Source organism: Talpa occidentalis, unplaced genomic scaffold (assembly GCF_014898055.3).
Source record: "Talpa occidentalis isolate TD23 unplaced genomic scaffold, MPIMG_talOcc4v2.1 talOcc4.10, whole genome shotgun sequence".
Taxonomy (NCBI): domain Eukaryota; kingdom Metazoa; phylum Chordata; class Mammalia; order Eulipotyphla; family Talpidae; genus Talpa; species Talpa occidentalis.
In genome coordinates, this window is record NW_023600993.1 from 5,408,711 (window position 1) to 5,430,468 (window position 21,758).

General features: G+C 59.5%; 1 protein-coding gene across 5 annotated transcripts in view; it reads right to left on the bottom strand.

Annotated features, from left to right (window-relative positions):
* The window catches only part of ATP2B2 (ATPase plasma membrane Ca2+ transporting 2), a 133,840-nt gene extending 129,166 nt beyond the window's left edge, over positions 1–4,674 (bottom strand). For all 5 annotated transcript variants that reach the window (XM_037522750.2, XM_037522734.2, XM_037522767.2 and 2 more), the window contains exon 1: positions 4,647–4,674. The gene's annotated coding sequence lies outside the window, so the exon portion shown is untranslated. The remainder of the gene's footprint in view (positions 1–4,646) is intronic.
* Positions 4,675–21,758: the final 17,084 nt, after the last annotated feature.

A 21,758-nucleotide genomic window follows, 5' to 3' on the forward strand; every position in this document is an offset into this window, starting at 1 on the left:
CGAAAGGGCACCAGGCTTCTAAGGTCTTTAAAGCACAGCCTCCTCCACCGCAGGACGGGGGCCTCACACCCTCTTGGCACACAGTAGGTCCTCAGGAGTTGTGCAGAGTGTCTCCTGCTTTTCAGGTGCTCACGCAGCAGCCCTGTGAAGTGTGCGTGGGGGACGCTCCCACTCCACAGAACAGAGCCAAGCCTGCAGGCGCGCAGCGACGACGGGACATCCTTCGCAGCGGAGTCTGAATTAGCACCCGCTGAATCTCAGCCTCGACAGCTCGCATCCTGCGCCCAAGCCTGGCCACACTGCATGCTAGGCACGTTCTGCCCATGAGGTCTGCGGCTCGCCTCCCGCAGCAGCCTGGGAGGTGGGCATGATGATGCGCTCCATTTAACAGACGGGCAAATGGAGGCCCCACCTTACTACTTTGGAGGTGGGGTCTGGCATCTTCCCCTCAACTCCCAGCTCCAGGAGGGGTGTGGACAGACTTCCGATCCTCTCTGTCCGGGGACTTTCTAAATAATTTCCTGTTTGAGCTCCCATTGGAAGGCAGAAATGAATTATTGCAGGTTTAATGTTCCGGTCTCAGAGAGGGTGGGGCTGGGACAGAGGCCTACCCCACACCCCAGATCACCCCACTGCAGCCCCTTGGGCCTAAAGGAGGCTGAGAGGAGCCACGTCCTGTACCTCAGCGTTCCCCAGGGCCCCCACCTTGAGCCTGCGCCTACTGTGAGCCAGTTGTTTCACGTACATTATTTTACATCTTCCCTGAGGCCTGCTTTAAATCTAGCCCCTCCTAAAGAAGGAAAGATTGAAGTTTACAGAGAAGAAGCATTTGCCCCCAGGGCCAGGATGGGACCCCCAGGCCCAGGGGGTCTCTGTGGGGCACCCCCTCCATCTCACCACTGAGCAGACAGCCTTCTGTGGCACTGGAAGGCAGGCCTGTCCCTAGAAGCGCCTGGCTAGCTGTGTGGGCTGAGCCCAGGGGCTGGGGCAGGAGGGGTCTAGGGAGCTGGAGGGAGATCTGAGTTTCAGTCTCATTCTGTCAGTGACATGCCAGCGACTTCAGTTTCTCCAGATGTGGCAAGAGCCAGGGCAAAGGCATGAGGCCCAGGTCACCCCAGCTCTGTGAGCCTATGAACTCCATCACAGCTCCGCAGGGGACACAGAGCAGAGAGATGAGAACACAGGGGCACCTAAGAAAATGCACCCCCCCCCCACCCCGCCCAGGACCTCCTGCATCACTTGGGGAGGACCCAGAAACTGCATCCCCAACAGGTGAATTCCCAAGCACTATCAGTGCTTGAGGCCCCAGCCGGGAGTTCTGTCTTCCTTGCTTCTGCTCCTGACCTTGGCCACTGTGGCGGCGGGAGCTCACCTGGGCTGGCTCCAGGCCCCAGAGCCAGACCCACTTCCATGCACTGTCCCTATAGTGTTGACGACTGTCCACAGCGGTGGGGTAAGGCAGGGCAGGAAGAGGCACGCCCTGGCCACAGGTGAGGAGACAGGCAGGGAGAGACCAAGCCACTGCCCAAGGTCACACAGCTAGGGAAGCTGAGATGGGCCTGCTGCCCATGGCCTTTTCACTGGAACTCAAACATCTGGGGAAGACCGGAGCACAAAGAGGTCCCTGCTGCCTCTGATGGAGACCTGAGAGAGGGCGGCCAGACCTCCTGCTCTCTGGGGAGCCTGGCGCGACCTTGGACAAGCCCTTATACTTGGCTGGCCTCAGTTTCCCTCACTCACTGGCTCAGACCAGGTGGCTTTGGAGAGTGTAGGTCTGCTTTGGCTTTCTGGATGTCATCCACTCCACGTGGTCAAGGGAAAGCAGACCGTCCAGTTACCCAGGACAGCAGCACCCCTGCCAGTGGGGTCCTGCCTCCCGACTCAAGAGACCCTCTTGGAAACTCATCCACAAATTCTAAGTTCCTGGTCCTAAGTTCCTGATTCCCAATGTGCTGGCACCCCAAATAAGTGGCCTTGCACAGGAAATGGGGGCGGCGCGGGCAGGCAAGGAATGGGAGAGCCTGGTTTCTCTCCCACCCCTGCAGGTCCCGGCTGTGTGACCTTGGTGAGTGTCTTCACTTCTCTGTGCAGCTTCCTCATCTGTGGCCTGGGAACAGCAGGGCTCAGGGAGGCCCCACTGGGGCCAGGCGTGGAGAGCAATCATCGAATTGCTGGCTGGCTTACTATTTACCCTGCTCCCCAACCCCTGCTTGTGAGTGGTTGGCAGAAAGGGAGAAGGGAGAGCAGAGGGAGCTCAGCATCTGCCTCCACGCAGCATAAGGCACAGAGAGCTTTTCTGACCTTTGGTCTGAAGTCAGTCAGAGGACTTTGGGGACCACTGAAGGCACCGTGGGCCCCGGCTCTCAGAGACCCCACATCCGCGTGCCAGTTTTCTGGTGCCAAGAAGGGGGCTGGTGGGGCCAGTCTGGACAATGGTGGTCTGGCCTACAGCAGCCATCGCCCCCCGCCCCTCCTCTGTCCCCTTCCAGGCCCAGGCAGCTGTCTCTGCAGAGCACCGCTAACCCCAGCCTGGCTGAGCCCGGTTCAGCTCCAGGGAACGCGGGCTGCCCTCCCCTCTGGCAGATGTGGGGCTGTGCGGCCACTTGGGAGTCCCTCCTGCCTCACGCAGTCCCTTGAGGGGCAAGCCTCTCCCCAGGACAGCAGCACCCCTGCCAGACAGGGTCCTGCCTCTGAAGTCAGAGGACTTTGGGGACCACAGAAAGCCAAAGCAGACCTACACTCTCCAAAGCCACCTGGGCTGAGCCAATGAGTGAGGGAAACCGAGGCCAGCCAAGCACCGGGGCTTGTCCAAGGTCGCACCGGGCTCCCCAGAGGCACCTTCACCCCCACGGTGTCTGGCTGGTGGTTGGGGGGCCGGATGGCCGCAGCATCTGCAGAGGTGTGGCATCTGTGTGCCTGGGCGGGCTGTGTGTGCAACCTACATTCACCTGTGGGCACAGCCCAGCCCGTGGTGCCCGCACGGGCCCACAGACAGCCATCGGGACATCACTGGGACGTGCTTTCTTACAGGGTCAGCCCCCAGGGGCCACACCACATCTGTGGCTGTCTTGGGGCACCCGTGTGCAGGCGGACTGCCCACGTGCAGACCACTGCATGCTCATGTCAGCTACATGTCTGAGTGGGCAAGCTGCCTTCACAGGTGTGTGCGCCGTGTGTGTGCACGCTGGCGCGTGCAGGTGAGCAGGTGGTGTTCGGGGATGGGAGCTGCGCTGGTGTGCTGGGGTGGATCTGTGGGCGCGGGCACTCGTGTGTGTGCATGTGTGATGTGAACACGCATGGTGCACTACCCTGTGGATGAGGTTTGTGTATGTGCATTTGTGGGGGGATGCTCTGAGCCCTGTGATGAGGGTGGATCCCCCTGATGGGGCTGGGGGTATGAGGCTAAATTATACGGGCCATCAGCATTTTTCCGGGACCTCCCTGCAGGGTTCCCCCTGAGCCGCAGCCCCCTCCCTGCCACTGCTCTTTCAACCAAGTGAACAGGCAGATGCCCCTGCGGTCAGCGCTCCAAGCCCCCTCCTACTGCACACGTCAAAGGAGAATTTCTCCGGATGGCGCCCGCCGCTCCTGGAAATGCCCCAGACGTCAGCTCTGCCTCCTCCCAGTGATCTGGAGAGCAATGCAGGCGAGGAGGGGAGCCCCTTCTGTGCTGGGCAGGAGGTGCTTAGTGTCAAGCCTAGACCCTCTGCTGGCTGAGCTCACCTGCTCACTTACCCTTCTGAAGGTCGAGCCAGGCTGGGCCTCTGCATGGGGGAGGGGGACGAGACCCCTGGGGCCCTTGCCTGGCGAGGACCCGCCCGCCGCAGAGACCTCTCCCCACACCACCTGGGCAAGCAGAGGACAACTGAAGTGTGGAATGGCCACTTGGCTAGGAAGGGCTGGCCGCCTGCAGCAGCCCCCGGGGGGAGTCCAGATACCCCTGCTGGATTCCGAGTCCTGACCCTCCAGGAGGCAGGGAGGAGCCCCAGGTCACGGGCGCTAGTTCGAGGCCCCCCAGGCTGCCCGAGGACCGGTGCTTCCTGGCCCAAAGTGCCAGCTCCACCACCCAGCATGACTGCTGCAAAATGGCCTGGCCACCCCGTTCCTGCCCCCTCTGGACCCAGACACTCTCCGCGCCGCCACACGCCCGGCTGGCCTGAGCCGGCAGGTCGGGACACAGCAGCCCACCGCACCGCACCGCGGGGACCCTCTGCAGGGGCCTCCCCTGGCCTCTTCCCTGGGACCCCAGCCCAGCGCGCAGGGGCCACCCCGGGTCCTCGGCGCTCCCCGGACTCCGGGGGAAGCAGGGGACGCTCGCCCCCTCCCTGGGTCTGCCGGCCCTTGCATAACCTCCCGGGGACGGCCGTCCAGGGGCCGCCGCGTCTACCCGAGCCCGCGCCCTTCCGGAGAGACCCCGCTCGCGCCGCAGCCTCCCTCCCGGCGCGCGCCCCTCGCGCAGCGTCCCCGGCGGCTCCAGGGCAGCGCGGCCGCGGGATAAACAAGCCCCGCTCCCTCCCCGCACGCCGCCTCCACCAGCGCTGGGAAAATCAAATGAAATGCAACAAAATAAAATGGGTGCGGGAGGCCGGGAGAGCGGGGCGGGCGCCTTTATTCCTCCGTGCTCGTGCCGGGGCGCCGGTACTTACTTGGCTCCGCGGTCAGCGCGGCGTCCGGCGGGCGGCCCGCAGTCGGTGCGGCAGCGCTGCCGGCTGAGCCCGGCGCCCGCGGCCTCTGCAGACTGTACCATCCCGCGCGCGCCGGGGCGGGGGCGCAGGCGCGGGCTTCGGAGCGCGTCTCGCAGGCGAAATGCAATCTCGGGGGAGGCAGAGGCCGCCCCTGCCGCGGCGCGGCTGCCGGGCGGGGGAGGGGGCGCGGGCGGGCGGGGCGCGGGGGGGCGGGGGGGGGGGCGGGGTGCGTGGACCGAACCACCACGGTATTGTTTGCGGCTTTAATTCCTCCCGTGGGATCATGAGGAGCCGGAGCTGGCAGAGTCCCAGGAATAGGCCCGCTCCCCAGAAGTAGGAGGGAATGTCAAGGGCACGGCGGGGGGGAGGGCTGGGCTGAGCCGGGAGGGGGTCCCGCCAGAGGGTGGGGGGGGGGGGGAGGGAGAGGGAGGGGAGGGCGTGGCTCAGAGAGTCCTAAGTCATCCCCCACTGTGGGGGGCACTTGTAGGGCGGATAAGGGCTCTGCTCCCCACTTGTTTTGGTCAGGACACCCCCAGACCTAGGGAGCAAAGGTCACTTGGGGGCACAGTGGACTCGAGCTGGACTGAACTCGGCTGTGGCTGCAGGGCCTGCAGCAGCCCCTTCTGCACCCAGACACTACCTTCCACCTTTGTGGCCCAGCTGCCCCGCCCATGTGCACCCCCACCTGTCTGGGGGTTGCAGCTCTGGCAGAAGATCCTGGAAGAGGCCATTTTTTGGCTGACAGGTGACCAAGGCTGGGGTGTTTGCTTGTGTCTTGCACACCCGTCATAAGCTGCAGGACATCTGTGCTGAAGGGGAAAAGGCTGAACATGTTGGGGGCTCTAACTATGTCCAGGGACCCCCAAAGAGGGGGTCTATAGGGATGGGATCCCTTAGCCAGCTGCCCAGTTCTTCCTGCCTTCTCTCTGCAGGCCTGCTGCCCCTTTAAGTCCAGGCTGGTGGCGGACAGTCCTAGGAACAAGGTTAGGGGGTCACAATGGGGGACCTTCAAATTGGGGGGGATTTTGAAGCCTCCCTCTCCAGAGCTCTACCTCCCCACCACAGGAGGGGAGTCCTGCTTGGGAGGAGGGTGCTAAAGATGGAAGGACTTTCAGGGCCAGCCTCTCAGGCCACCTGTCCGGATGGGGGGGTGTTGGGGGGAGGGTCAAGGTTGGGGGTTGCCCTGGGAGGCAGCCTCAGACCAGCCCCCTTCCCCTGTCTCCAGCCCATGCCCACTCTCAAACTGCCCGTGAGTGTCCCGGGCTGCCGCTCCATCCCCGGGCTGGCACAGAATATCAATTTGTCTCGTTAAGCTGAAAGCCTGCACTGCACCAAAATCACAGCGGCCGGCCGGGCGAGGGGCTGCGGGAGGCAGCGTGCTGGGGCCACCGGGGCGGGCTCCTGCCAGCAGAGCCCCGCCAACACCCTCTCGCTCTTCCCCCTGCCCGCCCCCCCAGGGGGTCCTGGTCTCCCCTGGCTGGGCAGAGTGGCTTCTGTGTGGAGGATGCTGAGAAGCTAAGGAAGGTGAGGGCTGGGGGGCCCTGGGCGTCCCTGGGGCAGGCCGGGAATGGCTGTGCTTCCACAGAGCAGTGCCGGACACAGCTCAGAGAGGACCCCTGACGCCCACCAACAGCCGGGGACAGGGTGCTCCCCACCAGCCTCTCCTTGAGGGTGCAGATGGGGGGGGGTCTCTGCTAGCCTCTCTCCAGGCAGACTTCTAAGTCAGCCCCCACCTCAGGCTGGGCCCAGCCAAGAGTGTCCCCCACCAGGGTCTAGCACCCCAACACGGCTGAATAAATGTATTCTGAGATGGTTGGGAAGAGGGTGGGCATCTCCCCTACCCCTCATCTCTCCTTCACCCTCCCACCCTGTCCCCAGCCTCCACGACATCTGGCTGGGGAGCGGTGTGTGTGCCCGGTGCCCCACTATTCTCGCTGCCACGTCACGGGGGCAAACCATCCCTGATTACACCACCAGCAGCCCCACAGGGGTCAGTGTGGGACCCCGTTTCAGCGATGGTCTCCCCTCCTGCATCCAGCACACTTTATAGTTTGCAAGGCCACCTGCCACATAGTAAATTGCTTGGTCCTCACAGGCCACTGGTGTGGCCGCTGTCAGCACCCAGGGTCAGGAGAGGAAGCCGTGTATGCCTTGGGGGTGTGCGGTCGTCAGGACAAGGCCCCATCCAGGAAGGGGCAAACGGAACGGGGACCAACACCCTCCCACTCCAAGTCCAGGGCGCCATGGTGCAGACCAGGAGGGAGCCCCCCTATATTTCTGCCTGGAAGTCCTGAATACTGCCTGCTCCTGGCCTGTCTAGGGGGGTGGGGGGACACTGTGCCTTCACTAAAAGACATCAAGCCTTTAGGCGCTCCTGAGAACCGGAGACCAGCACCAACAGCTGGCAGTCCAGGCTCTGGTGCTTCAGGGTCAGCCGTACACCCCAACTCTAGGATATTTCCCCAATTGAGCGGCAGCCCAAATGTTGGCTCGCGTAGTTTCAAAGTTTTTACTTATGCTAGACTGTGAACTCCTACTCATCCTTCAAAGTCCAGTGCAAATACCCCTCCCTCAGACAGACTTTCCTGATTTTACCAGTAGAATCAGCCCATGCTCTGGTCTAGCACTGACCATGCCATGCCGTGGTCTATGCCTCTGTCTCCCTCATGGGGTGTGCCCACATCACCTATGTCTCCAGTGTCCCAGCTCCCAGCGGCCAGCACATCATAGGGGCTTGAACGAATCTGCTCTGTGCAGTTTGTATTCCTCAAATGCTAGACCCAGAAGGACTCCCAAGGGCTCCCAACCAGTTCTCCCATATTAGAGCTGAGCAAACTGAGGCCCTAAAAAAAAGATATAAGCAGGTTGCCCATGGGCCTCCTCGCGGGTCAGTCTGGCTGCAGATGTCGTCCCTGCCCTGCCCGCTGTGCCTCCCCTTCCTGAGCAGACATACCCGGGGCTTCTGGCCTGCCCTTCCAGGATATGTTGGGGGGCAGGAGGGACTGGACAGGCAGCCGTGTTGTGAAACCAGACAAACAATGCTGGTAGTGTTGCAACTCCGGGAAGGCTGGAAACAACAGGTCAGGGTCACCCACAGGGAAGAGGGGGAGAGGGGCAGGCGGCCAGCCAGGAGGATTACCGATGGCTTCTGCTTCCAGCATGATTTGGCTTATGGTGGACACGGACCGAGGGTCAGGATCGGGAGAAGGTACGAGAACGAGGGCAGGGGCGAGGGGACGGCCTGCCGGTGTGGTTTCCAAAGTGTGGCATTGGTCAGACCCTATATCCTCCCTTGGGGAGAGGTCCCAGGGCCACGAGGGGGAATGGAGAGGGTCAGCTGGCCTGGGCATGGGGGTGGGGCGCTGGGCCAGTCTGAGGAGGCAGTTTGCCTAAAGGAGACAGAGGGGACAGGTCCAGGCAGGTCTGGGGAGCAGAGGCCAGCTGTGTCCTCTCAGTGCTGTCACTTCCCCTCACAAGTGGGGTGGGGGTGGCGGGAAAGACCGAGCTGCACCTGCCCTCGCTGTGCCCAGCTCAGAGTTCCAGGGCCTGGGCAGGGTCCTGGAAAGGGCCCCCCAGGGGATGAGAAGCTATTTCCATACGGGCTGCTCACGGCCCTGCAGTGCCTGTCACCCGTGGAGAGGCGGGCTTCTGCCTGTGTCACAGAAGACAACAGTGACGACCTCAGCAACTTGCTTAGAACTTAGAACAGCAAGGGCAGGACAGAGATTCCACCCCCCTCTGTGCCACCCCGCTGCCCACCCAGGGCCGAAGCCCTTCCTCTGTCTCTGCCTCCGGTGACCCACGTTTGAAGCACACGACCCGGGCTCAGCTAAGCCATGAGAGGAACCGCGGAATGTGGGCCCAGGGGCCACGTGGCCTGGCTGGTCCCAGATCTGCCCTCCAGTCGCCTGGGGACCCCACGCCCACCCCCACCAAGGCCCAAACTTCCTTAGCCAACCGGGTCCTGGGCTGAGGCGTTGTGGTCAGACAGACCTGGGTTCAAATCCCTGTTCCTTCATTTCCTGGCTCTGGGACCTTGGGCAAATGACGCCCCCCAGCCCCAGTTTTGTCATCTGCAAAGTGGGGACGATTGCGCCCGCCTGCCTGGCAGGGCTGCAGATGAAAGGAGAATGGCAGCTGCTATTAATAGAGCATCACAGGGGGTGAGAGTCTCCAGAAGGCCCTGGGAATCTTGCGGGGGGCGGGGGGGTCGCTTCTGTCCCTGGTCCCACTGCTGCTGTGTGATGACCTCAGGGACCACCTGCGGGGACGGGGCAGGGCCGGGTCCAGGACTGGACGGACTCAGGGCAGCCCCGCTGAGACAGGAAGCCAGGTCCCAAGTCCTGGGCCTTGTTCCTTGGGAAGGAGGGCTCAGGCAGCCTTCTGGCCAAGTCCAGTCGGCAGCCACATCGACATCCTACTCTGTGCTCACTCCACGTGAGTCTTGCAAAATCCTGGGTGGTGGGTCCTATTTTTAGCCCCGTTTCACAGATGAGGAAACACAGGTAAAAGGATGTTGCCCAAGGTCATCGAGCGAGTAGGAGAACCGGGGCTGGCGACCCGGGCTGAGTGAGGCGCTGCCCCCTGGCTGGTGGACCTGAATCTGAGTCTCCCGCAGCCAGGGGCATGTCTTCTCAGCCACACAGGCTAGGAATCTTCAGCCCAGGGCCCACCGCAGCCCTCCAGCTGGGTGGGCAGGCCTGTGGTAATGGCTGACCCATGTGTGAGGCCAGAGGTTAGGAACAGGGGCCAGTGAGGGAATTACCATCTTCCCTCCTTGGAGGGCACAGAGCCTGGAGAATTGAGAGCACTCTTGGAGGATTCCCCGGAGGAGGCAGCCTTTTCCAGGCCTGGGAAACGTGCCTTTTCCACTCTGCCTCTTCAGGCTAACGTGCTTTGTCAGTCCACATACACATGAACACCCCTCTGCCAATCCTGCCACCTCCCGTGGTCTCCCTGCCATCATACCCCTTTCCATCCTTTCATTCAACCCCTGCACTTTGGAAAACTTTCTGTTTTCCTCTAAACCCTCCCCTGGCTCCTCAGTGCCGTCAGCTTCAAGCCCAAACTCCTTACTGGCTCACAAGGCCCCGATGCTGCCTTCCTCACTCCAAACACCAAACACCCTCTGCTGCACCAGCGCACCCCTGCATGCCCATGCCTTTGTGCCTTTGCACGCACCATCCACTCTGCCAGGGCGGCTTCCCCTCTCCACTGCTGGGTCCATAGAACGCCTCCTCATCCTCCTTCATGAAGCCTCCCCTAACTTCCCCCCATCATCCTTGCTCCCCAAAGAGGGAGCAGGGCTGACCTCTGTGAGGCCCAAGAACTCAAGAAAAGTTTGTTGCAATTGACCTTTTCTTGTGTCTGTCTTGTACACAGGCAGGGGGACTCCCTGGGGATAGGGAATGGGTTCCATTTGCCTATTGTATCCCTAGTCCTGGGTACAAAGGCTCAATAAATATTGATTGAATGGATGAATGTAGGTTTGTTAAATAAAAAAAAAACCCTGGTAACGGGTTTGAACTGGTATTCGTGTCTCTCTGAGGCTCTGGAAATACTCTTTGACTCACACAGAGGTGCTGCTTAAAAGCTGCTATTTCCTGAGCCTGGCAATGAATGGGGTTCCCTCTGCATGCCCAGTTTGGGGAGGGGGAAGAAAGACCCCAACTTCATTCAGATACCCTTGTCCAGAGATGCTCAAGTGGGACCAGGATGCCAGAATGCAGGGCTGGACCTAAGGTGAGCCGAGCACCCAGGGAGGAGCCCCCGTCCCTAAATGCTCCCTCCCAGCTACCTATAGCCTGACATTTCACCATTAGTGATTCATTTCTTTGGATTACTCAGTCAGCAAATATTTATTCAATGCTCAGTGAATGTGAGGCCCTATGCTGGGGTCCCCAGCTAACGTGTGTGTGGGGGGGGGTGTGGGGGTGTGTGTGCGCTCACTCCTACTGGAAGGCTGACTCCCAGGAGGAAAAAAAAGAGGAAGGAGGAAGCAGAGGGAGCGGGATGGTGACTCTAGGCGTGTCAGCAGAGGGAAGGGCACCTGTCCCGTGCTGAGCACATGCTGTGCCAGGCATTTAGCCCATGAGCTGTCATTTGCTCCTGGCCTGTGCCCAGGAGAATCTGGGGTCTTCCGTTCTCAACTGAGAGATGAGGAGCCAGGCCAGAGAGGGTGAGTGGCTTGCTCAGGGGTGCTCAGCAGTGGCCCAGACCATGCATTCAAATTCAGCACTGTCCGCTCCTCAGCCTGCATGTCTCTGGACGTGTGCCCACGTGAGGAGGCTGAGGGGACCCCGCAAGAACGGGAGCAGAGGGGTGTCAGAAGGGAACACTGCAAGTGGAGAGCCCACGGCTGCCTGGGCGGGGGGCACTGCTGGGGCTGTGACCAACAGAAAGTTAGGGAGGAAGCTCGGCCCTGCCGGCCCCCGAGCATCATCAGAATGAAACGGAGTCCGCAGGGGCCACGGTGGAGGTGTCTGCTCCCCGACGCGCCCCTGCTCCCCACACTGAGCGCTTCTCCCTGCTCTGGGGATGACCATTCCCATTTACTGGCGAGACTAAGGTCTGGCCACCGGAGGTGACGAGCCCAGCTAGAGCTAGAATCAGAACCCACACCTTCCCTGGAGGGCCTCGCCCAGCTGCAGTGGGGATGGGGCTCACCGTAATGGGGTTTCCAAGCCAGTGGGGTCTCAGAGGGCCTGAAGCCCTCATCCTGTCACTTAAGCTCCCTTTGTCTGGGATGAGACGCGGCTCATGAACCTCAGTCCTCCACTGCACCCCAAAAGTGGCCAGGGTGTGGAGGGGGTATCCAGAGCCTGGGAGCTGAAGCCCCATGGACCCCATCAAATCTCACTGCCCCCAAGCGCTGCGGACTCGGGGCAAGTCCCACAGTCTCTCTCTGGCCCCAGGGGCCACAGCGCCACCCACTGCCCCTCCACCTGCTCATGGGTCCAGCAGTGACCGCGAACCTGCCACATGCAGAGTCTGTGCCAGCACTGAGGCTACCTCGGCGAGCAGAGAAGAACTTAGGGACAGATGTGAACACGCATGGACACACACACCCCTGCGGGCTGACAAAGGGGCAATGAGGTGCAGGGGCGGCGGCCATGGGCACCTATGGCAGGAGCGCCTGGCATGTCTGAGCTGGAGTTCAGGAGTTCACGGGGCAGAGGAATGGCACGTGCCGAGGGCCTGTGGCTGGAAAAAAAGCAGTTGTCAAGGAATTGTAAGGAGGCCTGACTGACTGGAGGATCAGAGGGCAGCGAGGGCGGGAAAGGGCTGGGGGCCTTCGGACCACAGTACAGATTTCTGTCCTTGCCCAGTTACAGGAGCAACCTAGAAGGGTTTGGAGGATCAACGGGGTGAGGAACATAGGCTGGCGAGGGTCCTACTGCTGGGCAGAATTCTGCTAGGCTGTCGGCTGGCACAGTAACCATCCACAGGTGACTCACCCCGCTGGAGCCGTCTCCGAAACCAGGACACATCAGCAAGCAGGAAAAGAGACCACACCGGGGGACCCTTTGCACAGAGCCAATGCTGGGAGGATGAGGCCAACCAGGAGACAGAGTTCCGTGTGCTGGGAACCGAGGGGAGCCACCTGACAGAGGGAAACTGAGGCCAGGCGGGTGAGGTAGTGCCTCCATCTCCCCTGTCCTGCTCGGGGGTCAGCATAGCTTGTTCTAAGGCTTTGCCATGTTTCAACTCTCTTAATCCCTGCCCTTGATGGTAGGGTGGCACCCCCACTTTACAGATGATGAGATGGAGGCTCAGAGAGGTCAGGGGACTTGACCAAGTTTGTCTGGCTGATAAGTGGCGTTGGGATTGAACGCGGACATCTTCAGTACACTGCTGTCGGGCTGGGGGATGTCTGGGCCCTGCCAGGGTGTCCAGCGAGAGGCCGTACAGAGCAGGGCAGCTTTGGGGCCAGAGCTGGGCCTCAGGAGGAGGATGGGTGGATGGCACACTCTCTCGGGAGACGGGCAGTGCTGATGGAGCCTCGGTGGTCTCCAAAGTTCTTCCTGGAGGGCATTCCCTTTGGGATCTGCCTGTGGGACTGGGGTTAGGAGGCCCTTCCACTTTACAGCCCGGGAGCCTGGGCCCAGAGGGCAGTCACCTGCTTCGCACACCCTGCCACCAGGCCAGGGCTGGGAGGCTGGTGCTGGCCCAGGGCAGCCCCTTCATCCTGTAAGAAACCCCTGTCACCTAGTGGGGCCCCTTTGTTTAGAAGCCAGCTGCATCAGAGTGGCTCCAGACAGCAGGTGCACAGGCGCCCTGCCCTCCAAGGACAACCTGTGCCCACAAAGGCGCTCCCCTTGGACCCTCACTGCAGACCCTCTGTGGTGGGACTGCCCTCCAGACCTGGCCAGCTGTCCCACTACGAGGTCACTGGTGGGCAGGGCAAGCACTGGGCAAGGAGTCGGGCACAGTGGCACGAACCACTATGGGCTGGGGTCCTCACTCCTGAGTCCACCCTCCTCAACCCAGCCTCCCTGTTCTGTCTACCCGATGGGTCACTGTGCAGCAATGAAATACAAGGAGGATGTGGGAGCCTCTTGGCAAGCTGTAAGCCTCTTCTTGAAGAGAAGGCACCATTTCTTTCTGGGGGATATAGCATAGTTGATCAGGGGCTCCGGAACCAAAGAGTCTGGGTGATCTTGAGTTAGTCACTTGGCCAATTTGAACCTCAGTTTCTACACCTGTGAAATGGGAACACCACCACCTACGGATATGAGTGTCACGAGACACGAGGGGCGTGGCAGTGGCACACAGCGGGCGCTCAGCAAAGCGGGCTGCTTCTCTGTCTCTACTCTGCAAAGGTGCCGATGCTTGTAAATTGTAAAAAATCTGGTCTTTGATTTCAAATGAGATGAGACAACCTGAAGATAAAATTGGTGGGCTTCTTTTCTTTGGCACTGACTGTGCGTCCACAACCTGCTTGTCTGTGGGGGGCTGCCTTCTGGAACAGGGCTTTGCAGGAGGACACTCGGTTGCAGGGAAGGAAAGAAGGTAAAGAGGATTTGGGGGGTCCTATGGGGTGTCAAGTGATCCCTGCTCTGCCTTTGTCTTCCTCACTTGGGGGTGCCTCCAAGCCCCCAGGCCTTCGTCCAAGGGTGGTGACCCCCGCTTTTGCTGGGCCTCTCATGTGCCAGTCCTGCAGTGGAATCCACTCATGAACCAGCTCCTGAAACCCAGCCCCAGCTCAGGTCCCAGCACTACCCAGGCGGGGCACCGGGTGGCACATGGGCGGGGCCTGGGCTCTGAAGTCACACAGACCTGGGTTCAAATCCAGCCACCACCACTCCTGGCTGAGCAATTTACTTCACCTCTCTGAACCTCAGTTTCTTAATCGGTGAGATGGAAATATTATCTACCCCCAAGGAGTATGAATGAACTGACAATGAAGTGAGATACTGCATGTAAAACACGTTGTCACCTGACACACACAATTAATGATCATTTTCCATGACCCACAAGTCCCTTCTCTCTTCCCTTGAAACAAGCAGGACCTAAGTGAGGTGCCCTGGGTGCTATAGCAACAGTGTCACCCAGCAGTGTTCTGGATTGCTGTCCTGGCTGGTGGAAACGGGTTGGTAGCTTACCATCTGCCAGTGGGAGTGTTTACACCACAGACATTGGCAAACATTAGGAAGAGCAGGTCAGTCACTGCTTCCCAGCACACCATCTAGGCCCGGTGGGAGCCGGGCATTGCTGCCTGGAGTCCAGGCCTACCCAGCCTCGCGACCCCAGGCTGCAGGGGTGTCCTCCCCTGTTCCTCCCGCCCCATCCACCTAGTATGGCTCGCCTGCCCTTGGGACTTCTCTTATTCTCCTGCCACAGCACTTTCTGGAGATCCTTGCTCTGCTTGAGGGGATTTCAGTGTCACAAGAGGTGATGCTGGTATGGCATAGCCCAAGAAAACCATTGGGTGATGACCTGCTCTCTGCCTCCAGCAACCTGGCCACCACCTTCCAGCTCAAACTCTGAGCCCAAAGGTTGCAGCTGCAATGCCACCCCTGCCTCCTCCTCCAGCCCCAGGGTGCCAGCAGCCTGCAGACTATTGCGTGTGTGTCTGGGGGTAGGGGATGGAGGTGGTCCCGGCCCTGCTCCTCTCTGCGCTCTGGCTCTTGCTGTGGGTCAGGCACCTGTCAACACCTGTAGTGACTGACCCCCCCGCCTTACGTTCTCATCTGCAGAATGGGGGCGAGGCCAGAGTCTCCCCCACGGCACGGCACGGCCAGCAGTTCTGTGACATTGGCTGGCGGGTTGTAAAGTGCCGTGTAACGCGGCTCTTCCCCTTGGAAGGGCACTGCTTGTTTAGAGCTACAATTTTTTAGATGTGTTTTTTTAAAAAAAACAACAACGCCACAGGCATGTTATTTATAGTTTGCTCCCATACAGGTTTTTGTCATTCCTTGCAGGCTCAGCTAAAAATAACAGATGACAAAGGTCACCTCCTCTCCTACCTATCAGAGGCATCTGCAGAGCGAGGCTTTGGATTCACCCCTGGGTGGACTGAGGACTCGGTGGGCCGCTCCTGGGATTCCGCGCCCGGCCTCGCTAGTCCCTGCGGGAGGAGCAGGGGCGTGTGGGAGGAGCCAGCAAGGGGGCCCACGAGCCTGGATGCAGGGCTGCCGCGTGGGCCTCAGTTTCCCCATGTTCAAAAGAGAGGGTGGATAGATAGGGGCTGAGTACTTTCCCCCCGATTTTAAATGCTAAGCTGCTCTGCGCTCACTCCCCCACCCCCTGCACCACTTTGGACACTTAACAAATATCCACTGGCCCCGGGGAATGACGACAGCCTGGTGATGCGAATCACCAGAGCCAGCGTCTGTGCTGCCTGAGGCCGTGCCAGGCTCCGGGCTGAGGACGCCTTTAGGTGGAGTCCTGGGGAGGAGCCTGGTCCCCTCTGCTGGACGAGGGTGGGCAGCCCCGGGCCAGCTGCACGGCCGTGTCTGGTGCAGGCAATGCCTGCTCAGGATGTGCCCACGGTCTCCTCCTGGGCGCTTCCTGGCACCAGGTACCTGGCTGGACACAGCGGGTAGGGAGAGCAGTAGAGGGAGCAGTGGTCCTGGCCTGGGGGCACGGCCCTGGGCCCACAGAGTTGGGCAGGCCTGGGGGGTTGTGGGGGATGCCATTCGGCCTGTGGAGGTCCCCACAAAGGCTCATTTCTCCTGGTCCTTGCCAGCTCAGAGGTGGGGGGGAAGGGTAGTCACAAGAGCGGGGTGGGGCGGTGCCCCATTGTAAGGGGTGTGGAACTGGGGTGGGGCGGAAGCCCCCCTGTAAGGAGCCCCTGGGAATGAGGTGCGCTAGTTTCAGAGTGCCAGCCCATGCTGCACATTTTTCTTTAAATCAATTCCCCTTTAAAAAAGCAGATACACATCTTAGTATTAAGCATTCATAGCCACAAGATCCTGGATTTGCTTTGCCAGTTGTATTTTCTCCTACCTGACACATTAAAATAAGTGCACAGCTACTAAAATAGAAGGACGCTCACTCACTCCCCGGAGTGGCAGCCGGGTCAGGCCGGGGGCGCCGCCGCTGCGGCCTCGGCCCGGGGTGGAAGCAGATGGGACCTGGGCTGCAGGGGGCTTCTCAGGGGCTAGAAGGGGCAGACAGGCATTCCTGGAGTCAGCCCGCCCCAGGACGCGGGCCCTGCTGGTGCTGAGCGTGCTCCCGGCCTGCAGAGCCCTTCTCGGCCCGGCCTGGCTTCACCTGGGCCTGGAGAGCTGGCTCCTGCCGAGCCGCGGACCGTTCTGACCTCAATGGCTAACACACATTCCTGGCCTACTTAGAAAGCCCCTCGTCTCTCATATTTATAGCCACCTCCCGACTCCGCTGAGGGCGGCCCCGGCCTCTCCACCTCCCCCGCCTTGCCCCTCCCCACTTTCCCTTGGGGCGCGGCATGGGGTGGAGATTTCATTCTGGGTGACTGTGGCCAAGCAGCCTCTGCTCCCCCAACGTCATCTGTGAGGTGGGAGCTGTCGGACCGGCCAGGCTGGGCTTGCTGTGACCACGAGTGCTAGTTTTGAACCACGAGTGATGAGGAAGGTTTGCAGCACGCCAACTACGTGCCAGACCCCGTTCCACGCACTCGACATGTATGAGCTCATTTAATTCTTTCAAGTCCAAGAGGGACGTTTGAGGACAGTCACGCCCATTTTGCAGAGGAAGCGGAGGCGCAGGAAGGTTAGGAACTTGCCCAAGGTCACACAGCTAGCTGGGTGTCCTCAGCCAGAGGGTGGACTCACCCCGATTTGCTCCCTGCCTTTGGGGTCTCCTTAATTACTTGCGCATTCCAGTCACTGTCTATCTGGGGGTGCAGCAAATCACAAGTGCTGGTTGGGACGTCTGCCCCTTCCAGGGAGCTGGTGAGGACGTGGCTGATGAGGGAACAGAGCGGAGGGGCTGAGAATCATAGCTAGGGCTCCAGTGAGGGTGCCCCCTCCTTATAGAGGGGGATGCTGGGACCAGAAACAGAAAGAAGAACTGGAGTCCAGTGGTAAGTGAGAGGCATTTGGACTATGGGGTGCCCACCACCACGGGGTGTCCCCACCCCATGTCCTCTGACTTTTCTCGCCGTCATGTCTCAAGGGGGAGACCGCACCATACCTTTATTCACACACAGGTTTTAGGCACTTAGTTACCCGTCCGTGACTGCTGATAGCTACAAGAGGGGACTTCAAGAGGGACAAGAGAACTGATCTTGTTCAGTGTCTACACCGCCTGTGGCACTGTGCCAGGCACACTGTCATTACTTATTCACTCAACAAACACGGACGCAGTACTTGCTCCCTGCTGGGTACTTTGTATGTCATCTCATTTAGCGCTGGGCCACTCTGTCAGGTAGATGCTGTCATTGCCAGGTGAGGAAACTGAGGCACATGGGGGTGGGGACTCCTGCCTGAAGGCATTCACCTAACAAGTGGGCAGCAGGGTGGGGATTGACAGCAGGGCTTGTGACCCCCAACACAGCTGCTGAGGGTGGAGGCAGGGGCCTGGGCTCGTGTAGGGCTTCCAGGAAGCTGTGTCTCCTTACGCAGCTCTCCTGGTGCACAGATCTGGCTGCACTGTTTTTCGAGCCCCTAACCAGACCCCACCTGGTCACCCTGACAGGGTGCAAAGAAGCCCATCTCACTGCTCTTTCTAAAATCAGTCCCAAGAGAGAAAACCCTGTTCTCAAACTCAAATGAAGCTCCAAGCCATGGTTTCAGACTCCTGGAATAGAGGAGAGGTGTCGGGCTGCCTGTCCTTAGCCAGAAAATTGATAGCGGGCCCTGATTTAATTAGCTTTTCCTTAGAATGATTTAGGGAAGCCTGTAATTAGCTCAGGGGCCCAGAGGGAGAGGCTGGGTGTGGGAGTCAGCACTGGAGTGGGTAGGGGGGTGGCGGGGTGGGTGTTGGTTTTATGCTCAGACTCCAGATCTTGCCAGGTAATGGAGGTCGGGCGAACCCTTTGCCGCCCGTGGGGGAAAAATCCTAAAGGAATGCAGAGCAGGACAGGGCTAGGACTCGGGGGGCTTAGAGATCGTGCCTTGACATCTTGCCATGTGTTGGCCCTTCATAGGCCACGCATCTCTGTGGGTCTGGAGCAAGGCAGCCAGGCTCCATGGCTTCAACCCGCTCTCCAGGCCCTTGCAGATGGCAGACATGAAAGCAGGAATGGCCACTAGTGCCAGGGCGAACCCTGAAGAGGAAGCCTCTAGAACAGGGTCTGTACTGCAGATAGGGCAGGCAGACGTGTTAACCAGACAATGGGCAGGCTCTAGCCTAAGACCCTTGCCAGTGTCAGATTTCCAGGGCGCACACATCCTAACAGGCAAACTGCCCCTTTAGGGGCCCCCAGGCCCCCAGCTCCCGCCTCCGTGGGGTTCTGCCAAGCCCTGCCCAGCACACACCCCACAGGGAGGCAGTCAGTCCCACCTTTCAGAAATTTGGCCTGATCCAGAGGTAGCTGAGAAGATCCCTGAAATAGTCAGGTGAGCAGTAGTTTCCAGGCCATTTTTGAGAATCAGACGTGGGATCCCAGACCAGGAAGCTTGACATTGTTCAGCTCTCAACCGGAGAAATTTCATGGCCACTCACAAACCCCCGCCCTGGATGGGGTTCACTATGGTGGACTGCAGGGGTGTGCAGTCATCGAGGGTGGTTTGTTCCTTGACCCCCAAGTGACATGCTTGGCGGGGCTCACCTCTGAGATGTCTTATGGATGCTGTTCACCCCACATGCCCGATTAGGGTGGGGGCAGCATGGAATCTGGAGCCTGGAAAAGCGGAGGTGACACTTGTCACACATGTGTACAGCCCAGATGCCCGTGTGGTGCCATCTGAGGTGTGAAGATAAACTGCAAAGCCTTAGGGGCCTCAGTCTGTGTGGGCATAGCGAGGTCAGAGGTAGCCGTGGGCGTCACTTGTAGGAACAATGGCATTTACCGCTGCCATTTTTAGAATGCCTACTGTGTGCCAGGAGCCGTGCTAGATGCTGTCACAACTTCTACAGTGATGGTACTGGGGAGGCCTCAAGAGTCCATTTACCGAAGAGGAAAACGAGGGCCTGGAAGGGGGCAACTGCCCGAGGCCACCCAGCAGAGGGGCAGGTGTCTCTCAGACACAGAGACCGTGATCCTCCACGCGCCGGAGGAGATGCCGGGGCTGGAGAGCGAAAGCAGGGGGAGGACATGGGTGGCAATGGGCTGAAAGGCAAGTGATACTCAGGGCTTTAGCTCTGCTGGCAGCTACTGGGGAGTAGGCCTCTGAGACGAGAAGCGCCAGTGCCTGGCACTTAGCGGCCCCTCTTCAGTGTGTGTGCATCGCTAAGCCCCGCTTGATCAGTCTCCCCTTCTGGGGTTCAGCAGCTGACCCTTCTCCCCAGTCACTTGGGGAGTGACTGTTTTCCATCCTGCTGCCCAGTCCCTGCAAGGTCTGCCACTCCAACTCTGGGCCTGGTACCAGTCCCACCAGATGCTGGTGGACCCTCCAACTGGGCTTTGGCTCAGCTGCTGTGGTCATCCATCACAGCGATCCATGTGTGGGGCTCAGGGACATGAGCTAGTGGCCTGAGGTCACACAGCTGGTCAGAGGAAGGGCCAGGGTTTGATCTCACATCCTCCTTATTTCAGGAGTCTCCCAGGGGGCTCTCGTGCCGCTCTCCTTTCCCTCTCTCAGGACATTCCCCTGGAAGTTTCTTGCTCTGAGCATAGCTTTGCTGAAGCCAGCTTTGCACTTGTTAGCTGGAGGGAGAGATGCATTTTGGAGGCCATCCAAGAAAAAGACACTTGAGATGACTTCTCTGTGGTTCCTGCTGCCCAATGCACTGAGGCCTGAACAGAAGCAGACTTTAGCAGGCCTCATGTTGGCACTTCCCTTAGGCTGGGATTTATAGCTGACAGAACACTTTCCAAGTCATTACCTCATAGATTCGCACCGCACCCCTGGCATGGGGTGCTCCTGAACCTCCTTTTACAGATGAGGAAGCTGGAGGTTCGGGAAGGCAAGGGGACTTGCTCCAGGTCACGTCCCCACTGGGGTGACTTAGGATACATCATATTCCCACCCAGAGCCTCTTCACAGATGATGATGTGTTGGCTTCCCAGGGCTGAGGAAGAGGAGAAGAGTGGAAGCATCCAGCCCAGAACCTGACCCCCGGGAGGCACCCCAAGCAGGGAGCGCACCAGACTCTTCAGACAAAGCCAAGATCGCCAACACGTCGTGTGGGCATGTTAGAGGAGAAAGGTCAACAGAGAGACAGTCTCAGCACTTGCTAACAGGCAGGAGGCTGCTCGGACGCTAACAAGGGCTGTGGTCACGGCTTCATCTGCTGCCACGCTGTCTCATTCCATCCGCATCACAAGCCACAGGAGGTGAGTAGTTGTATCTGTTTTCACCCCCATTTTACAGAAGACGTCATGGTGGTGCAGACAGGGTAAGTGGGAACCAGAGAAGGTTTTCAATAGAAACGAAAAGCAACTTAAGTGCAGACTATGACAAGCCTGTCAATGAACACCCTCTGCCCCAATCCCCTCCCAGACTTCTCTCTGGAAAGTGCTCCCCTTCTTTCCTCGACCCCTCTATTTTCACTCAGGGACCCCAAAGAATCCTGCCTTCCTCTCGTACTTTTCTGGGCCAGGGCAGAGTGAAGTGATTCCATAGGTTGCAAATCTTGCTATGGCTTTGGAAGTGGGGTGGTCTCCTGCTTCATGCTCAGCTGTACCCCAATGCCAAGTGCAAATGGCATCTGGTCACAAACGCTGTGCTTCAAATATGCTCCCCTGGACCTCTCCTCCCTCAAGGGGTCCAAAGTCTGCTTGGTTCTCTGGGACCCCCATGGAGAGTACACTAGGATGGCTGTTGGTTCTGCTGAGTGGTCAGACACCCCAAGTCCAAGCATTTCCCTCTGGACCTCAGTTTACTTTTCCTAGGATGCAGGAGGAGAAGAAAAGGAAGCAAACTGACAGGGCTAGACTTGGGCAGGAGCTGCAAGCCAGCCTCGGGAGAGCAGCCAGCTTAAAATAAATTTGTTTGTTTTGCTCAGAGCTTAAAATAAAATTGAACTAAGTGCCAATGTTTAAAAATTGGGGGATTGTGTATAAGAATCCAGGTTCTGACTTCTCTTGACATTTGGAAACCCTGCCCACCTTCGGGTTGGGGGGCGGTGGGCGAGGCCGAAGAGGTGGGCAGCTGGCCACTCCTCCGTGCTCCCTGCTCTGACTTCGTTAGGTGGGTTTTTGCCCGGGGACCGGGGCCTGGGCCTGACGTCTTCTTAGAGCCAGGGCTCTTCGGGGGGAAAAGAAGGGCTTCTAGCATAAAACCTCCCCATTGACAAAAGGCATGTTACATGCCGGAGATCGCCGGGACCTGTCAGGTGTAATCCCAACTGCCCCGCGTACTAACCGACGACTTCATTCCCGTGACTTTTGTGGTGAGCACCCCAGTTATCACACCCACGAGCTGGGGAGACTCAGGCAGAGAGGCTCATGGATTCATTCACGGCCACATGGCTTGTAAGCGGTGACCTTGGGATTTGAACCCTGGCCGCCGAGTCTGCTCTCAGCACTGTGTGAGGGGACCCGCC